We start from the raw sequence: 18,407 nt of genomic DNA on the forward strand, positions 1-18,407 counted from the left end.
ACAGCCAATATTAATAACTCCAAATTTGGGAATGATACAGCACACAGATGACTAGCTCGAATATGGCTGAAAAGAATCTGGGTATTTTAAGGGGAATAACGAATTCAATGTCAGCCAATAGAGAGAGAAAGGGCATATTGACTGTGACTGTGCACCCTAACCTTTAGGGTAGTATGTTTTTAAATAGGAATGGTACAACTGAAATGTGCTTTATGAAAATGTGAGATGTAACGTATCATTAGAAAATTATAATCCACAGAAAAGACATGGAAAAAGGATCCAAAACGTTACTTGAGTAAAAGTGTAGAACAAGAAGTTTTGTCGCACCTTCTAGCCTGACAACTATTTTGGAGCATAAGCTTTCATGGGAAAAGACCCGCTTAATGAGATGCATCTGATGAAGCAGGGCTTTGCCAATGGAAGTTTATGCTCCGAAAATAGCTGTTAGTCTATAAGGTGCCACAAAACTTCTTGTTGTTCTCAAATGTACAGACCAACACAGCTGCCTCTCTGATACTTGAGTAGAACTGCAGCTGCTGTGGGTGGGAGGAGGCACTCAAGTAAAAGTAATGTGCCTGGAAAACTAGTTGAGAAACGAACACACACGTAAACACTATATCTAGCTTGTAGTCAAGGGCTATGGCTACACTCTTCCAAACCTTCGACATGGCCATGCAAATACATATTCAGGGCCTCATTAGAATGGCGGCTGCCACAGCACTTCAATATTGATGTGGGTTGCCACTGTGTGGCTCGTCCAGACCGGGCTTCTTTTTAAAGGACCACCCCCCCACCAACTTCACAATCCCCTTATTCCTATCAGAAGGCAGGGCCATTTCGAACTTTTGAGCTACTGTAGACACAGCCGATATTAATAACTCCAAATTTGGGAATGATACAGCACACAGATGACTAGCTCGAATATGGCTGAAAAGAATCTGGGTATTTTAAGGGGAATAACGAATTCAATGTCAGCCAATAGAGAGAGAAAGGGCATATTGACTGTGACTGTGCACCCTAACCTTTAGGGTAGTATGTTTTTAAATAGGAATGGTACAACTGAAATGTGCTTTATGAAAATGTGAGATGTAACGTATCATTAGAAAATTATAATCCACAGAAAAGACATGGAAAAAGGATCCAAAACGTTACTTGAGTAAAAGTGTAGAACAAGAAGTTTTGTCGCACCTTCTAGCCTGACAACTATTTTGGAGCATAAGCTTTCATGGGAAAAGACCCGCTTAATGAGATGCATCTGATGAAGCAGGGCTTTGCCAATGGAAGTTTATGCTCCGAAAATAGCTGTTAGTCTATAAGGTGCCACAAAACTTCTTGTTGTTCTCAAATGTACAGACCAACACAGCTGCCTCTCTGATACTTGAGTAGAACTGCAGCTGCTGTGGGTGGGAGGAGGCACTCAAGTAAAAGTAATGTGCTTGGAAAACTAGTTGAGAAACGAACACACACGTAAACACTATATCTAGCTTGTAGTCAAGGGCTATGGCTACACTCTTCCAAACCTTCGAAATGGCTATGCAAATACATATTCAGCGCCTCATTAGAATGGCGGCGGAAACAGCACTTCAATATTGATGTGGGTTGCCACTGTGTGGCTCGTCCAGACCGGGCTTCTTCTTAAAGGACCACCCCCCCCACCAACTTCACAATCCCCTTATTCCTATCAGAAGGCAGGGCCATTTCGAACTTTTGAGCTACTGTAGACACAGCCAATATTAATAACTCCAAATTTGGGAATGATACAGCACACAGATGACTAGCTCGAATATGGCTGAAAAGAATCTGGGTATTTTAAGGGGAATAACGAATTCAATGTCAGCCAATAGAGAGAGAAAGGGCATATTGACTGTGACTGTGCACCCTAACCTTTAGGGTAGTATGTTTTTAATAGGAATGGTACAACTGAAATGTGCTTTATGAAAATGTGAGATGTAACGTATCATTAGAAAATTATAATCCATAGAAAAGACATGGAAAAAGGATATAAAAAGTTACTTGAGTAAAAGTGTAGATCAAGAAGTCTTGTCGCACCTTCTAGCCTGACAGCTATTTTGGAGCATAAGCTTTCATGGAAAAAGACCCGCTTGATGACATGCATCTGATGAAGCAGGGCTTAGCCAATGGAAGTTTATGCTCCGAAAATAGCTGTTAGTCTATAAGGTGCCACAATATTTATTGTTGTTCTCAAATGTACAGACCACCACAGCTGCCTCTCTCATACTTGAGGAGAAGTGCAGCTGCTGTGGGTGGGAGGAGGCACTGAAGTAAAAGTAATGTGCCTGGAAAACTAGTTGAGAAACGAACACACACGTAAACACTATATCTAGCTTGTAGTCAAGGGCTATGGCTACACTCTTCCAAACCTTCGACATGGCCATGCAAATACATATTCAGGGCCTCATTAGAATGGCGGCTGCCACAGCACTTCAATATTGATGTGGGTTGCCACTGTGTGGCTCGTCCAGACCGGGCTTCTTTTTAAAGGACCACCCCCCCACCAACTTCACAATCCCCTTATTCCTATCAGAAGGCAGGGCCATTTCGAACTTTTGAGCTACTGTAGACACAGCCGATATTAATAACTCCAAATTTGGGAATGATACAGCACACAGATGACTAGCTCGAATATGGCTGAAAAGAATCTGGGTATTTTAAGGGGAATAACGAATTCAATGTCAGCCAATAGAGAGAGAAAGGGCATATTGACTGTGACTGTGCACCCTAACCTTTAGGGTAGTATGTTTTTAAATAGGAATGGTACAACTGAAATGTGCTTTATGAAAATGTGAGATGTAACGTATCATTAGAAAATTATAATCCACAGAAAAGACATGGAAAAAGGATCCAAAACGTTACTTGAGTAAAAGTGTAGAACAAGAAGTTTTGTCGCACCTTCTAGCCTGACAACTATTTTGGAGCATAAGCTTTCATGGGAAAAGACCCGCTTAATGAGATGCATCTGATGAAGCAGGGCTTTGCCAATGGAAGTTTATGCTCCGAAAATAGCTGTTAGTCTATAAGGTGCCACAATATTTATTGTTGTTCTCAAATGTACAGACCACCACAGCTGCCTCTCTCATACTTGAGGAGAAGTGCAGCTGCTGTGGGTGGGAGGAGGCACTCAAGTAAAAGTAATGTGCCTGGAAAACTAGTTGAGAAACGAACACACACGTAAACACTATATCTAGCTTGTAGTCAAGGGCTATGGCTACACTCTTCCAAACCTTCGACATGGCCATGCAAATACATATTCAGGGCCTCATTAGAATGGCGGCTGCCACAGCACTTCAATATTGATGTGGGTTGCCACTGTGTGGCTCGTCCAGACCGGGCTTCTTTTTAAAGGACCACCCCCCCACCAACTTCACAATCCCCTTATTCCTATCAGAAGGCAGGGCCATTTCGAACTTTTGAGCTACTGTAGACACAGCCGATATTAATAACTCCAAATTTGGGAATGATACAGCACACAGATGACTAGCTCGAATATGGCTGAAAAGAATCTGGGTATTTTAAGGGGAATAACGAATTCAATGTCAGCCAATAGAGAGAGAAAGGGCATATTGACTGTGACTGTGCACCCTAATCTTTAGGGTAGTATGTTTTTAAATAGGAATGGTACAACTGAAATGTGCTTTATGAAAATGTGAGGTGTAACGTATCATTAGAAAATTATAATCCACAGAAAAGACATGGAAAAAGGATCCAAAACGTTACTTGAGTAAAAGTGTAGAACAAGAAGTTTTGTCGCACCTTCTAGCCTGACAACTATTTTGGAGCATAAGCTTTCATGGGAAAAGACCCGCTTAATGAGATGCATCAGATGAAGCAGGGCTTTGCCAATGGAAGTTTATGCTCCGAAAATAGCTGTTAGTCTATAAGGTGCCACAAAACTTCTTGTTGTTCTCAAATGTACAGACCAACACAGCTGCCTCTCTGATACTTGAGTAGAACTGCAGCTGCTGTGGGTGGGAGGAGGCACTCAAGTAAAAGTAATGTGCCTGGAAAACTAGTTGAGAAACGAACACACACGTAAACACTATATCTAGCTTGTAGTCAAGGGCTATGGCTACAGTCTTCCAAACCTTCGAAATGGCCATGCAAATACATATTCAGGGCCTCATTAGAATGGCGGCTGCCACAGCACTTCAATATTGATGTGGGTTGCCACTGTGTGGCTCGTCCAGACCGGGCTTCTTTTTAAAGGACCACCCCCCCCCCACCAACTTCACAATCCCCTTATTCCTATCAGAAGGCACGGCCATTTCGAACTTTTGAGCTACTCTAGACACAGCCAATATTAATAACTCCAAATTTGGGAATGATACAGCACACAGATGACTAGCTCGAATATGGCTGAAAAGAATCTGGGTATTTTAAGGGGAATAACGAATTCAATGTCAGCCAATAGAGAGAGAAAGGGCATATTGACTGTGACTGTGCACCCTAACCTTTAGGGTAGTATGTTTTTAAATAGGAATGGTACAACTGAAATGTGCTTTATGAAAATGTGAGATGTAACGTATCATTAGAAAATTATAATCCACAGAAAAGACATGGAAAAAGGATCCAAAACGTTACTTGAGTAAAAGTGTAGAACAAGAAGTTTTGTCGCACCTTCTAGCCTGACAACTATTTTGGAGCATAAGCTTTCATGGGAAAAGACCCGCTTAATGAGATGCATCTGATGAAGCAGGGCTTTGCCAATGGAAGTTTATGCTCCGAAAATAGCTGTTAGTCTATAAGGTGCCACAAAACTTCTTGTTGTTCTCAAATGTACAGACCAACACAGCTGCCTCTCTGATACTTGAGTAGAACTGCAGCTGCTGTGGGTGGGAGGAGGCACTCAAGTAAAAGTAATGTGCTTGGAAAACTAGTTGAGAAACGAACACACACGTAAACACTATATCTAGCTTGTAGTCAAGGGCTATGGCTACACTCTTCCAAACCTTCGAAATGGCTATGCAAATACATATTCAGCGCCTCATTAGAATGGCGGCGGAAACAGCACTTCAATATTGATGTGGGTTGCCACTGTGTGGCTCGTCCAGACCGGGCTTCTTCTTAAAGGACCACCCCCCCCACCAACTTCACAATCCCCTTATTCCTATCAGAAGGCAGGGCCATTTCGAACTTTTGAGCTACTGTAGACACAGCCAATATTAATAACTCCAAATTTGGGAATGATACAGCACACAGATGACTAGCTCGAATATGGCTGAAAAGAATCTGGGTATTTTAAGGGGAATAACGAATTCAATGTCAGCCAATAGAGAGAGAAAGGGCATATTGACTGTGACTGTGCACCCTAACCTTTAGGGTAGTATGTTTTTAAATAGGAATGGTACAACTGAAATGTGCTTTATGAAAATGTGAGATGTAACGTATCATTAGAAAATTATAATCCATAGAAAAGACATGGAAAAAGGATCTAAAAAGTTACTTGAGTAAAAGTGTAGATCAAGAAGTCTTGTCGCACCTTCTAGCCTGACAGCTATTTTGGAGCATAAGCTTTCATGGAAAAAGACCCGCTTGATGACATGCATCTGATGAAGCAGGGCTTAGCCAATGGAAGTTTATGCTCCGAAAATAGCTGTTAGTCTATAAGGTGCCACAATATTTATTGTTGTTCTCAAATGTACAGACCACCACAGCTGCCTCTCTCATACTTGAGGAGAAGTGCAGCTGCTGTGGGTGGGAGGAGGCACTGAAGTAAAAGTAATGTGCCTGGAAAACTAGTTGAGAAACGAACACACACGTAAACACTATATCTAGCTTGTAGTCAAGGGCTATGGCTACACTCTTCCAAACCTTCGACATGGCCATGCAAATACATATTCAGGGCCTCATTAGAATGGCGGCTGCCACAGCACTTCAATATTGATGTGGGTTGCCACTGTGTGGCTCGTCCAGACCGGGCTTCTTTTTAAAGGACCACCCCCCCACCAACTTCACAATCCCCTTATTCCTATCAGAAGGCAGGGCCATTTCGAACTTTTGAGCTACTGTAGACACAGCCGATATTAATAACTCCAAATTTGGGAATGATACAGCACACAGATGACTAGCTCGAATATGGCTGAAAAGAATCTGGGTATTTTAAGGGGAATAACGAATTCAATGTCAGCCAATAGAGAGAGAAAGGGCATATTGACTGTGACTGTGCACCCTAACCTTTAGGGTAGTATGTTTTTAAATAGGAATGGTACAACTGAAATGTGCTTTATGAAAATGTGAGATGTAACGTATCATTAGAAAATTATAATCCACAGAAAAGACATGGAAAAAGGATCCAAAACGTTACTTGAGTAAAAGTGTAGAACAAGAAGTTTTGTCGCACCTTCTAGCCTGACAACTATTTTGGAGCATAAGCTTTCATGGGAAAAGACCCGCTTAATGAGATGCATCTGATGAAGCAGGGCTTTGCCAATGGAAGTTTATGCTCCGAAAATAGCTGTTAGTCTATAAGGTGCCACAATACTTCTTGTTGTTCTCAAATGTACAGCCCAACACAGCTGCCTCTCTGATACTTGAGTAGAACTGCAGCTGCTGTGGGTGGGAGGAGGCACTCAAGTAAAAGTAATGTGCCTGGAAAACTAGTTGAGAAACGAACACACACGTAAACACTATATCTAGCTTGTAGTCAAGGGCTATGGCTACACTCTTCCAAACCTTCGACATGGCCATGCAAATACATATTCAGGGCCTCATTAGAATGGCGGCTGCCACAGCACTTCAATATTGATGTGGGTTGCCACTGTGTGGCTCGTCCAGACCGGGCTTCTTTTTAAAGGACCACCCCCCCACCAACTTCACAATCCCCTTATTCCTATCAGAAGGCAGGGCCATTTCGAACTTTTGAGCTACTGTAGACACAGCCAATATTAATAATTCCAAATTTGGGAATGATACAGCACACAGATGACTAGCTCGAATATGGCTGAAAAGAATCTGGGTATTTTAAGGGGAATAACGAATTCAATGTCAGCCACTAGAGAGAGAAAGGGCATATTGACTGTGACTGTGCACCCTAACCTTTAGGGTAGTATGTTTTTAAATAGGAATGGTACAACTGAAATGTGCTTTATGAAAATGTGAGATGTAACGTATCATTAGAAAATTATAATCCACAGAAAAGACATGGAAAAAGGATCCAAAACGTTACTTGAGTAAAAGTGTAGAACAAGAAGTTTTGTCGCACCTTCTAGCCTGACAACTATTTTGGAGCATAAGCTTTCATGGGAAAAGACCCGCTTAATGAGATGCATCTGATGAAGCAGGGCTTTGCCAATGGAAGTTTATGCTCCGAAAATAGCTGTTAGTCTATAAGGTGCCACAAAACTTCTTGTTGTTCTCAAATGTACAGACCAACACAGCTGCCTCTCTGATACTTGAGTAGAACTGCAGCTGCTGTGGGTGGGAGGAGGCACTCAAGTAAAAGTAATGTGCTTGGAAAACTAGTTGAGAAACGAACACACACGTAAACACTATATCTAGCTTGTAGTCAAGGGCTATGGCTACACTCTTCCAAACCTTCGAAATGGCCATGCAAATACATATTCAGGGCTTCATTAGAATGGCGGCTGCCACAGCACTTCAATATTGATGTGGGTTGCCGCTGTGTGGCTCGTCCAGACCGGGCTTCTTTTCAAAGGCCCCCCCCCACCCTCCAGCAACTTCACAATCCCCTTATTCCTATCAGAAGGCAGGGCCATTTCGAAGTTTTGTTCTACTCTAGATACAGTCAATATTTCTAACTCCAAGTATGGGAGTGATACAGCACACAGATGACTAGCTCGAATATGGCTGAAAAGAATCTGGGTATTTTAAGGGGAATAACGAATTCAATGTCAGCCAATAGAGAGAGAAAGGGCATATTGACTGTGACTGTGCACCCTAACCTTTAGGGTAGTATGTTTTTAAATAGGAATGGTACAACTGAAATGTGCTTTATGAAAATGTGAGATGTAACGTATCATTAGAAAATTATAATCCACAGAAAAGACATGGAAAAAGGATCCAAAACGTTACTTGAGTAAAAGTGTAGAACAAGAAGTTTTGTCGCACCTTCTAGCCTGACAACTATTTTGGAGCATAAGCTTTCATGGGAAAAGACCCGCTTAATGAGATGCATCTGATGAAGCAGGGCTTTGCCAATGGAAGTTTATGCTCCGAAAATAGCTGTTAGTCTATAAGGTGCCACAAAACTTCTTGTTGTTCTCAAATGTACAGACCAACACAGCTGCCTCTCTGATACTTGAGTAGAACTGCAGCTGCTGTGGGTGGGAGGAGGCACTCAAGTAAAAGTAATGTGCTTGGAAAACTAGTTGAGAAACGAACACACACGTAAACACTATATCTAGCTTGTAGTCAAGGGCTATGGCTACACTCTTCCAAACCTTCGAAATGGCTATGCAAATACATATTCAGCGCCTCATTAGAATGGCGGCGGAAACAGCACTTCAATATTGATGTGGGTTGCCACTGTGTGGCTCGTCCAGACCGGGCTTCTTCTTAAAGGACCACCCCCCCCACCAACTTCACAATCCCCTTATTCCTATCAGAAGGCAGGGCCATTTCGAACTTTTGAGCTACTGTAGACACAGCCAATATTAATAACTCCAAATTTGGGAATGATACAGCACACAGATGACTAGCTCGAATATGGCTGAAAAGAATCTGGGTATTTTAAGGGGAATAACGAATTCAATGTCAGCCAATAGAGAGAGAAAGGGCATATTGACTGTGACTGTGCACCCTAACCTTTAGGGTAGTATGTTTTTAAATAGGAATGGTACAACTGAAATGTGCTTTATGAAAATGTGAGATGTAACGTATCATTAGAAAATTATAATCCACAGAAAAGACATGGAAAAAGGATCCAAAACGTTACTTGAGTAAAAGTGTAGAACAAGAAGTTTTGTCGCACCTTCTAGCCTGACAACTATTTTGGAGCATAAGCTTTCATGGGAAAAGACCCGCTTAATGAGATGCATCTGATGAAGCAGGGCTTTGCCAATGGAAGTTTATGCTCCGAAAATAGCTGTTAGTCTATAAGGTGCCACAATACTTCTTGTTGTTCTCAAATGTACAGCCCAACACAGCTGCCTCTCTGATACTTGAGTAGAACTGCAGCTGCTGTGGGTGGGAGGAGGCACTCAAGTAAAAGTAATGTGCCTGGAAAACTAGTTGAGAAACGAACACACACGTAAACACTATATCTAGCTTGTAGTCAAGGGCTATGGCTACACTCTTCCAAACCTTCGTCATGGCCATGCAAATACATATTCAGGGCCTCATTAGAATGGCGGCTGCCACAGCACTTCAATATTGATGTGGGTTGCCACTGTGTGGCTCGTCCAGACCGGGCTTCTTTTTAAAGGACCACCCCCCCACCAACTTCACAATCCCCTTATTCCTATCAGAAGGCAGGGCCATTTCGAACTTTTGAGCTACTGTAGACACAGCCAATATTAATAATTCCAAATTTGGGAATGATACAGCACACAGATGACTAGCTCGAATATGGCTGAAAAGAATCTGGGTATTTTAAGGGGAATAACGAATTCAATGTCAGCCAATAGAGAGAGAAAGGGCATATTGACTGTGACTGTGCACCCTAACCTTTAGGGTAGTATGTTTTTAAATAGGAATGGTACAACTGAAATGTGCTTTATGAAAATGTGAGATGTAACGTATCATTAGAAAATTATAATCCACAGAAAAGACATGGAAAAAGGATCCAAAACGTTACTTGAGTAAAAGTGTAGAACAAGAAGTTTTGTCACACCTTCTAGCCTGACAACTATTTTGGAGCATAAGCTTTCATGGGAAAAGACCCGCTTAATGAGATGCATCTGATGAAGCAGGGCTTTGCCAATGGAAGTTTATGCTCCGAAAATAGCTGTTAGTCTATAAGGTGCCACAAAACTTCTTGTTGTTCTCAAATGTACAGACCAACACAGCTGCCTGTCTGATACTTGAGTAGAACTGCAGCTGCTGTGGGTGGGAGGAGGCACTCAAGTAAAAGTAATGTGCTTGGAAAACTAGTTGAGAAACGAACACACACGTAAACACTATATCTAGCTTGTAGTCAAGGGCTATGGCTACACTCTTCCAAACCTTCGAAATGGCCATGCAAATACATATTCAGGGCTTCATTAGAATGGCGGCTGCCACAGCACTTCAATATTGATGTGGGTTGCCGCTGTGTGGCTCGTCCAGACCGGGCTTCTTTTCAAAGGCCCCCCCCACCCTCCAGCAACTTCACAATCCCCTTATTCCTATCAGAAGGCAGGGCCATTTCGAAGTTTTGTTCTACTCTAGATACAGTCAATATTTCTAACTCCAAGTATGGGAGTGATACAGCACACAGATGACTAGCTCGAATATGGCTGAAAAGAATCTGGGTATTTTAAGGGGAATAACGAATTCAATGTCAGCCAATAGAGAGAGAAAGGGCATATTGACTGTGACTGTGCACCCTAACCTTTAGGGTAGTATGTTTTTAAATAGGAATGGTACAACTGAAATGTGCTTTATGAAAATGTGAGATGTAACGTATCATTAGAAAATTATAATCCACAGAAAAGACATGGAAAAAGGATCCAAAACGTTACTTGAGTAAAAGTGTAGAACAAGAAGTTTTGTCGCACCTTCTAGCCTGACAACTATTTTGGAGCATAAGCTTTCATGGGAAAAGACCCGCTTAATGAGATGCATCTGATGAAGCAGGGCTTTGCCAATGGAAGTTTATGCTCCGAAAATAGCTGTTAGTCTATAAGGTGCCACAATACTTCTTGTTGTTCTCAAATGTACAGCCAAACACAGCTGCCTCTCTGATACTTGAGTAGAACTGCAGCTGCTGTGGGTGGGAGGAGGCACTCAAGTAAAAGTAATGTGCCTGGAAAACTAGTTGAGAAACGAACACACACGTAAACACTATATCTAGCTTGTAGTCAAGGGCTATGGCTACACTCTTCCAAACCTTCGACATGGCCATGCAAATACATATTCAGGGCCTCATTAGAATGGCGGCTGCCACAGCACTTCAATATTGATGTGGGTTGCCACTGTGTGGCTCGTCCAGACCGGGCTTCTTTTTAAAGGACCACCCCCCCACCAACTTCACAATCCCCTTATTCCTATCAGAAGGCAGGGCCATTTCGAACTTTTGAGCTACTGTAGACACAGCCAATATTAATAATTCCAAATTTGGGAATGATACAGCACACAGATGACTAGCTCGAATATGGCTGAAAAGAATCTGGGTATTTTAAGGGGAATAACGAATTCAATGTCAGCCAATAGAGAGAGAAAGGGCATATTGACTGTGACTGTGCACCCTAACCTTTAGGGTAGTATGTTTTTAAATAGGAATGGTACAACTGAAATGTGCTTTATGAAAATGTGAGATGTAACGTATCATTAGAAAATTATAATCCACAGAAAAGACATGGAAAAAGGATCCAAAACGTTACTTGAGTAAAAGTGTAGAACAAGAAGTTTTGTCGCACCTTCTAGCCTGACAACTATTTTGGAGCATAAGCTTTCATGGGAAAAGACCCGCTTAATGAGATGCATCTGATGAAGCAGGGCTTTGCCAATGGAAGTTTATGCTCCGAAAATAGCTGTTAGTCTATAAGGTGCCACAAAACTTCTTGTTGTTCTCAAATGTACAGACCAACACAGCTGCCTGTCTGATACTTGAGTAGAACTGCAGCTGCTGTGGGTGGGAGGAGGCACTCAAGTAAAAGTAATGTGCTTGGAAAACTAGTTGAGAAACGAACACACACGTAAACACTATATCTAGCTTGTAGTCAAGGGCTATGGCTACACTCTTCCAAACCTTCGAAATGGCCATGCAAATACATATTCAGGGCTTCATTAGAATGGCGGCTGCCACAGCACTTCAATATTGATGTGGGTTGCCGCTGTGTGGCTCGTCCAGACCGGGCTTCTTTTCAAAGGCCCCCCCCCACCCTCCAGCAACTTCACAATCCCCTTATTCCTATCAGAAGGCAGGGCCATTTCGAAGTTTTGTTCTACTCTAGATACAGTCAATATTTCTAACTCCAAGTATGGAAGTGATACAGCACACAGATGACTAGCTCGAATATGGCTGAAAAGAATCTGGGTATTTTAAGGGGAATAACGAATTCAATGTCAGCCAATAGAGAGAGAAAGGGCATATTGACTGTGACTGTGCACCCTAACCTTTAGGGTAGTATGTTTTTAAATAGGAATGGTACAACTGAAATGTGCTTTATGAAAATGTGAGATGTAACGTATCATTAGAAAATTATAATCCACAGAAAAGACATGGAAAAAGGATCCAAAACGTTACTTGAGTAAAAGTGTAGAACAAGAAGTTTTGTCGCACCTTCTAGCCTGACAACTATTTTGGAGCATAAGCTTTCATGGGAAAAGACCCGCTTAATGAGATGCATCTGATGAAGCAGGGCTTTGCCAATGGAAGTTTATGCTCCGAAAATAGCTGTTAGTCTATAAGGTGCCACAAAACTTCTTGTTGTTCTCAAATGTACAGACCAACACAGCTGCCTCTCTGATACTTGAGTAGAACTGCAGCTGCTGTGGGTGGGAGGAGGCACTCAAGTAAAAGTAATGTGCTTGGAAAACTAGTTGAGAAACGAACACACACGTAAACACTATATCTAGCTTGTAGTCAAGGGCTATGGCTACACTCTTCCAAACCTTCGAAATGGCTATGCAAATACATATTCAGCGCCTCATTAGAATGGCGGCGGAAACAGCACTTCAATATTGATGTGGGTTGCCACTGTGTGGCTCGTCCAGACCGGGCTTCTTCTTAAAGGACCACCCCCCCCACCAACTTCACAATCCCCTTATTCCTATCAGAAGGCAGGGCCATTTCGAACTTTTGAGCTACTGTAGACACAGCCAATATTAATAACTCCAAATTTGGGAATGATACAGCACACAGATGACTAGCTCGAATATGGCTGAAAAGAATCTGGGTATTTTAAGGGGAATAACGAATTCAATGTCAGCCAATAGAGAGAGAAAGGGCATATTGACTGTGACTGTGCACCCTAACCTTTAGGGTAGTATGTTTTTAAATAGGAATGGTACAACTGAAATGTGCTTTATGAAAATGTGAGATGTAACGTATCATTAGAAAATTATAATCCACAGAAAAGACATGGAAAAAGGATCCAAAACGTTACTTGAGTAAAAGTGTAGAACAAGAAGTTTTGTCGCACCTTCTAGCCTGACAACTATTTTGGAGCATAAGCTTTCATGGGAAAAGACCCGCTTAATGAGATGCATCTGATGAAGCAGGGCTTTGCCAATGGAAGTTTATGCTCCGAAAATAGCTGTTAGTCTATAAGGTGCCACAATACTTCTTGTTGTTCTCAAATGTACAGCCCAACACTGCTGCCTCTCTGATACTTGAGTAGAACTGCAGCTGCTGTGGGTGGGAGGAGGCACTCAAGTAAAAGTAATGTGCCTGGAAAACTAGTTGAGAAACGAACACACACGTAAACACTATATCTAGCTTGTAGTCAAGGGCTATGGCTACACTCTTCCAAACCTTCGACATGGCCATGCAAATACATATTCAGGGCCTCATTAGAATGGCGGCTGCCACAGCACTTCAATATTGATGTGGGTTGCCGCTGTGTGGCTCGTCCAGACCGGGCTTCTTTTCAAAGGCCCCCCCCCACCCTCCAGCAACTTCACAATCCCCTTATTCCTATCAGAAGGCAGGGCCATTTCGAAGTTTTGTTCTACTCTAGATACAGTCAATATTTCTAACTCCAAGTATGGGAGTGATACAGCACACAGATGACTAGCTCGAATATGGCTGAAAAGAATCTGGGTATTTTAAGGGGAATAACGAATTCAATGTCAGCCAATAGAGAGAGAAAGGGCATATTGACTGTGACTGTGCACCCTAACCTTTAGGGTAGTATGTTTTTAAATAGGAATGGTACAACTGAAATGTGCTTTATGAAAATGTGAGATGTAACGTATCATTAGAAAATTATAATCCACAGAAAAGACATGGAAAAAGGATCCAAAACGTTACTTGAGTAAAAGTGTAGAACAAGAAGTTTTGTCGCACCTTCTAGCCTGACAACTATTTTGGAGCATAAGCTTTCATGGGAAAAGACCCGCTTAATGAGATGCATCTGATGAAGCAGGGCTTTGCCAATGGAAGTTTATGCTCCGAAAATAGCTGTTAGTCTATAAGGTGCCACAAAACTTCTTGTTGTTCTCAAATGTACAGACCAACACAGCTGCCTCTCTGATACTTGAGTAGAACTGCAGCTGCTGTGGGTGGGAGGAGGCACTCAAGTAAAAGTAATGTGCTTGGAAAACTAGTTGAGAAACGAACACACACGTAAACACTATATCTAGCTTGTAGTCAAGGGCTATGGCTACACTCTTCCAAACCTTCGAAATGGCTATGCAAATACATATTCAGCGCCTCATTAGAATGGCGGCGGAAACAGCACTTCAATATTGATGTGGGTTGCCACTGTGTGGCTCGTCCAGACCGGGCTTCTTCTTAAAGGACCACCCCCCCCACCAACTTCACAATCCCCTTATTCCTATCAGAAGGCAGGGCCATTTCGAACTTTTGAGCTACTGTAGACACAGCCAATATTAATAACTCCAAATTTGGGAATGATACAGCACACAGATGACTAGCTCGAATATGGCTGAAAAGAATCTGGGTATTTTAAGGGGAATAACGAATTCAATGTCAGCCAATAGAGAGAGAAAGGGCATATTGACTGTGACTGTGCACCCTAACCTTTAGGGTAGTATGTTTTTAAATAGGAATGGTACAACTGAAATGTGCTTTATGAAAATGTGAGATGTAACGTATCATTAGAAAATTATAATCCACAGAAAAGACATGGAAAAAGGATCCAAAACGTTACTTGAGTAAAAGTGTAGAACAAGAAGTTTTGTCGCACCTTCTAGCCTGACAACTATTTTGGAGCATAAGCTTTCATGGGAAAAGACCCGCTTAATGAGATGCATCTGATGAAGCAGGGCTTTGCCAATGGAAGTTTATGCTCCGAAAATAGCTGTTAGTCTATAAGGTGCCACAATACTTCTTGTTGTTCTCAAATGTACAGCCCAACACAGCTGCCTCTCTGATACTTGAGTAGAACTGCAGCTGCTGTGGGTGGGAGGAGGCACTCAAGTAAAAGTAATGTGCCTGGAAAACTAGTTGAGAAACGAACACACACGTAAACACTATATCTAGCTTGTAGTCAAGGGCTATGGCTACACTCTTCCAAACCTTCGAAATGGCCATGCAAATACATATTCAGGGCTTCATTAGAATGGCGGCTGCCACAGCACTTCAATATTGATGTGGGTTGCCGCTGTGTGGCTCGTCCAGACCGGGCTTCTTTTCAAAGGCCCCCCCCACCCTCCAGCAACTTCACAATCCCCTTATTCCTATCAGAAGGCAGGGCCATTTCGAAGTTTTGTTCTACTCTAGATACAGTCAATATTTCTAACTCCAAGTATGGGAGTGATACAGCACACAGATGACTAGCTCGAATATGGCTGAAAAGAATCTGGGTATTTTAAGGGGAATAACGAATTCAATGTCAGCCAATAGAGAGAGAAAGGGCATATTGACTGTGACTGTGCACCCTAACCTTTAGGGTAGTATGTTTTTAAATAGGAATGGTACAACTGAAATGTGCTTTATGAAAATGTGAGATGTAACGTATCATTAGAAAATTATAATCCACAGAAAAGACATGGAAAAAGGATCCAAAACGTTACTTGAGTAAAAGTGTAGAACAAGAAGTTTTGTCGCACCTTCTAGCCTGACAACTATTTTGGAGCATAAGCTTTCATGGGAAAAGACCCGCTTAATGAGATGCATCTGATGAAGCAGGGCTTTGCCAATGGAAGTTTATGCTCCGAAAATAGCTGTTAGTCTATAAGGTGCCACAATACTTCTTGTTGTTCTCAAATGTACAGCCCAACACAGCTGCCTCTCTGATACTTGAGTAGAACTGCAGCTGCTGTGGGTGGGAGGAGGCACTCAAGTAAAAGTAATGTGCCTGGAAAACTAGTTGAGAAACGAACACACACGTAAACACTATATCTAGCTTGTAGTCAAGGGCTATGGCTACACTCTTCCAAACCTTCGACATGGCCATGCAAATACATATTCAGGGCCTCATTAGAATGGCGGCTGCCACAGCACTTCAATATTGATGTGGGTTGCCACTGTGTGGCTCGTCCAGACCGGGCTTCTTTTTAAAGGACCACCCCCCCACCAACTTCACAATCCCCTTATTCCTATCAGAAGGCAGGGCCATTTCGAACTTTTGAGCTACTGTAGACACAGCCAATATTAATAATTCCAAATTTGGGAATGATACAGCACACAGATGACTAGCTCGAATATGGCTGAAAAGAATCTGGGTATTTTAAGGGGAATAACGAATTCAATGTCAGCCAATAGAGAGAGAAAGGGCATATTGACTGTGACTGTGCACCCTAACCTTTAGGGTAGTATGTTTTTAAATAGGAATGGTACAACTGAAATGTGCTTTATGAAAATGTGAGATGTAACGTATCATTAGAAAATTATAATCCACAGAAAAGACATGGAAAAAGGATCCAAAACGTTACTTGAGTAAAAGTGTAGAACAAGAAGTTTTGTCGCACCTTCTAGCCTGACAACTATTTTGGAGCATAAGCTTTCATGGGAAAAGACCCGCTTAATGAGATGCATCTGATGAAGCAGGGCTTTGCCAATGGAAGTTTATGCTCCGAAAATAGCTGTTAGTCTATAAGGTGCCACAAAACTTCTTGTTGTTCTCAAATGTACAGACCAACACAGCTGCCTGTCTGATACTTGAGTAGAACTGCAGCTGCTGTGGGTGGGAGGAGGCACTCAAGTAAAAGTAATGTGCTTGGAAAACTAGTTGAGAAACGAACACACACGTAAACACTATATCTAGCTTGTAGTCAAGGGCTATGGCTACACTCTTCCAAACCTTCGAAATGGCCATGCAAATACATATTCAGGGCTTCATTAGAATGGCGGCTGCCACAGCACTTCAATATTGATGTGGGTTGCCGCTGTGTGGCTCGTCCAGACCGGGCTTCTTTTCAAAGGCCCCCCCCCACCCTCCAGCAACTTCACAATCCCCTTATTCCTATCAGAAGGCAGGGCCATTTCGAAGTTTTGTTCTACTCTAGATACAGTCAATATTTCTAACTCCAAGTATGGAAGTGATACAGCACACAGATGACTAGCTCGAATATGGCTGAAAAGAATCTGGGTATTTTAAGGGGAATAACGAATTCAATGTCAGCCAATAGAGAGAGAAAGGGCATATTGACTGTGACTGTGCACCCTAACCTTTAGGGTAGTATGTTTTTAAATAGGAATGGTACAACTGAAATGTGCTTTATGAAAATGTGAGATGTAACGTATCATTAGAAAATTATAATCCACAGAAAAGACATGGAAAAAGGATCCAAAACGTTACTTGAGTAAAAGTGTAGAACAAGAAGTTTTGTCGCACCTTCTAGCCTGACAACTATTTTGGAGCATAAGCTTTCATGGGAAAAGACCCGCTTAATGAGATGCATCTGATGAAGCAGGGCTTTGCCAATGGAAGTTTATGCTCCGAAAATAGCTGTTAGTCTATAAGGTGCCACAAAACTTCTTGTTGTTCTCAAATGTACAGACCAACACAGCTGCCTGTCTGATACTTGAGTAGAACTGCAGCTGCTGTGGGTGGGAGGAGGCACTCAAGTAAAAGTAATGTGCTTGGAAAACTAGTTGAGAAACGAACACACACGTAAACACTATATCTAGCTTGTAGTCAAGGGCTATGGCTACACTCTTCCAAACCTTCGAAATGGCCATGCAAATACATATTCAGGGCTTCATTAGAATGGCGGCTGCCACAGCACTTCAATATTGATGTGGGTTGCCGCTGTGTGGCTCGTCCAGACCGGGCTTCTTTTCAAAGGCCCCCCCCCACCCTCCAGCAACTTCACAATCCCCTTATTCCTATCAGAAGGCAGGGCCATTTCGAAGTTTTGTTCTACTCTAGATACAGTCAATATTTCTAACTCCAAGTATGGAAGTGATACAGCACACAGATGACTAGCTCGAATATGGCTGAAAAGAATCTGGGTATTTTAAGGGGAATAACGAATTCAATGTCAGCCAATAGAGAGAGAAAGGGCATATTGACTGTGACTGTGCACCCTAACCTTTAGGGTAGTATGTTTTTAAATAGGAATGGTACAACTGAAATGTGCTTTATGAAAATGTGAGATGTAACGTATCATTAGAAAATTATAATCCACAGAAAAGACATGGAAAAAGGATCCAAAAC

This window comes from Carettochelys insculpta, chromosome 18 (genome assembly GCF_033958435.1).
Source record: "Carettochelys insculpta isolate YL-2023 chromosome 18, ASM3395843v1, whole genome shotgun sequence".
Lineage (NCBI taxonomy): Eukaryota > Metazoa > Chordata > Testudines > Carettochelyidae > Carettochelys > Carettochelys insculpta.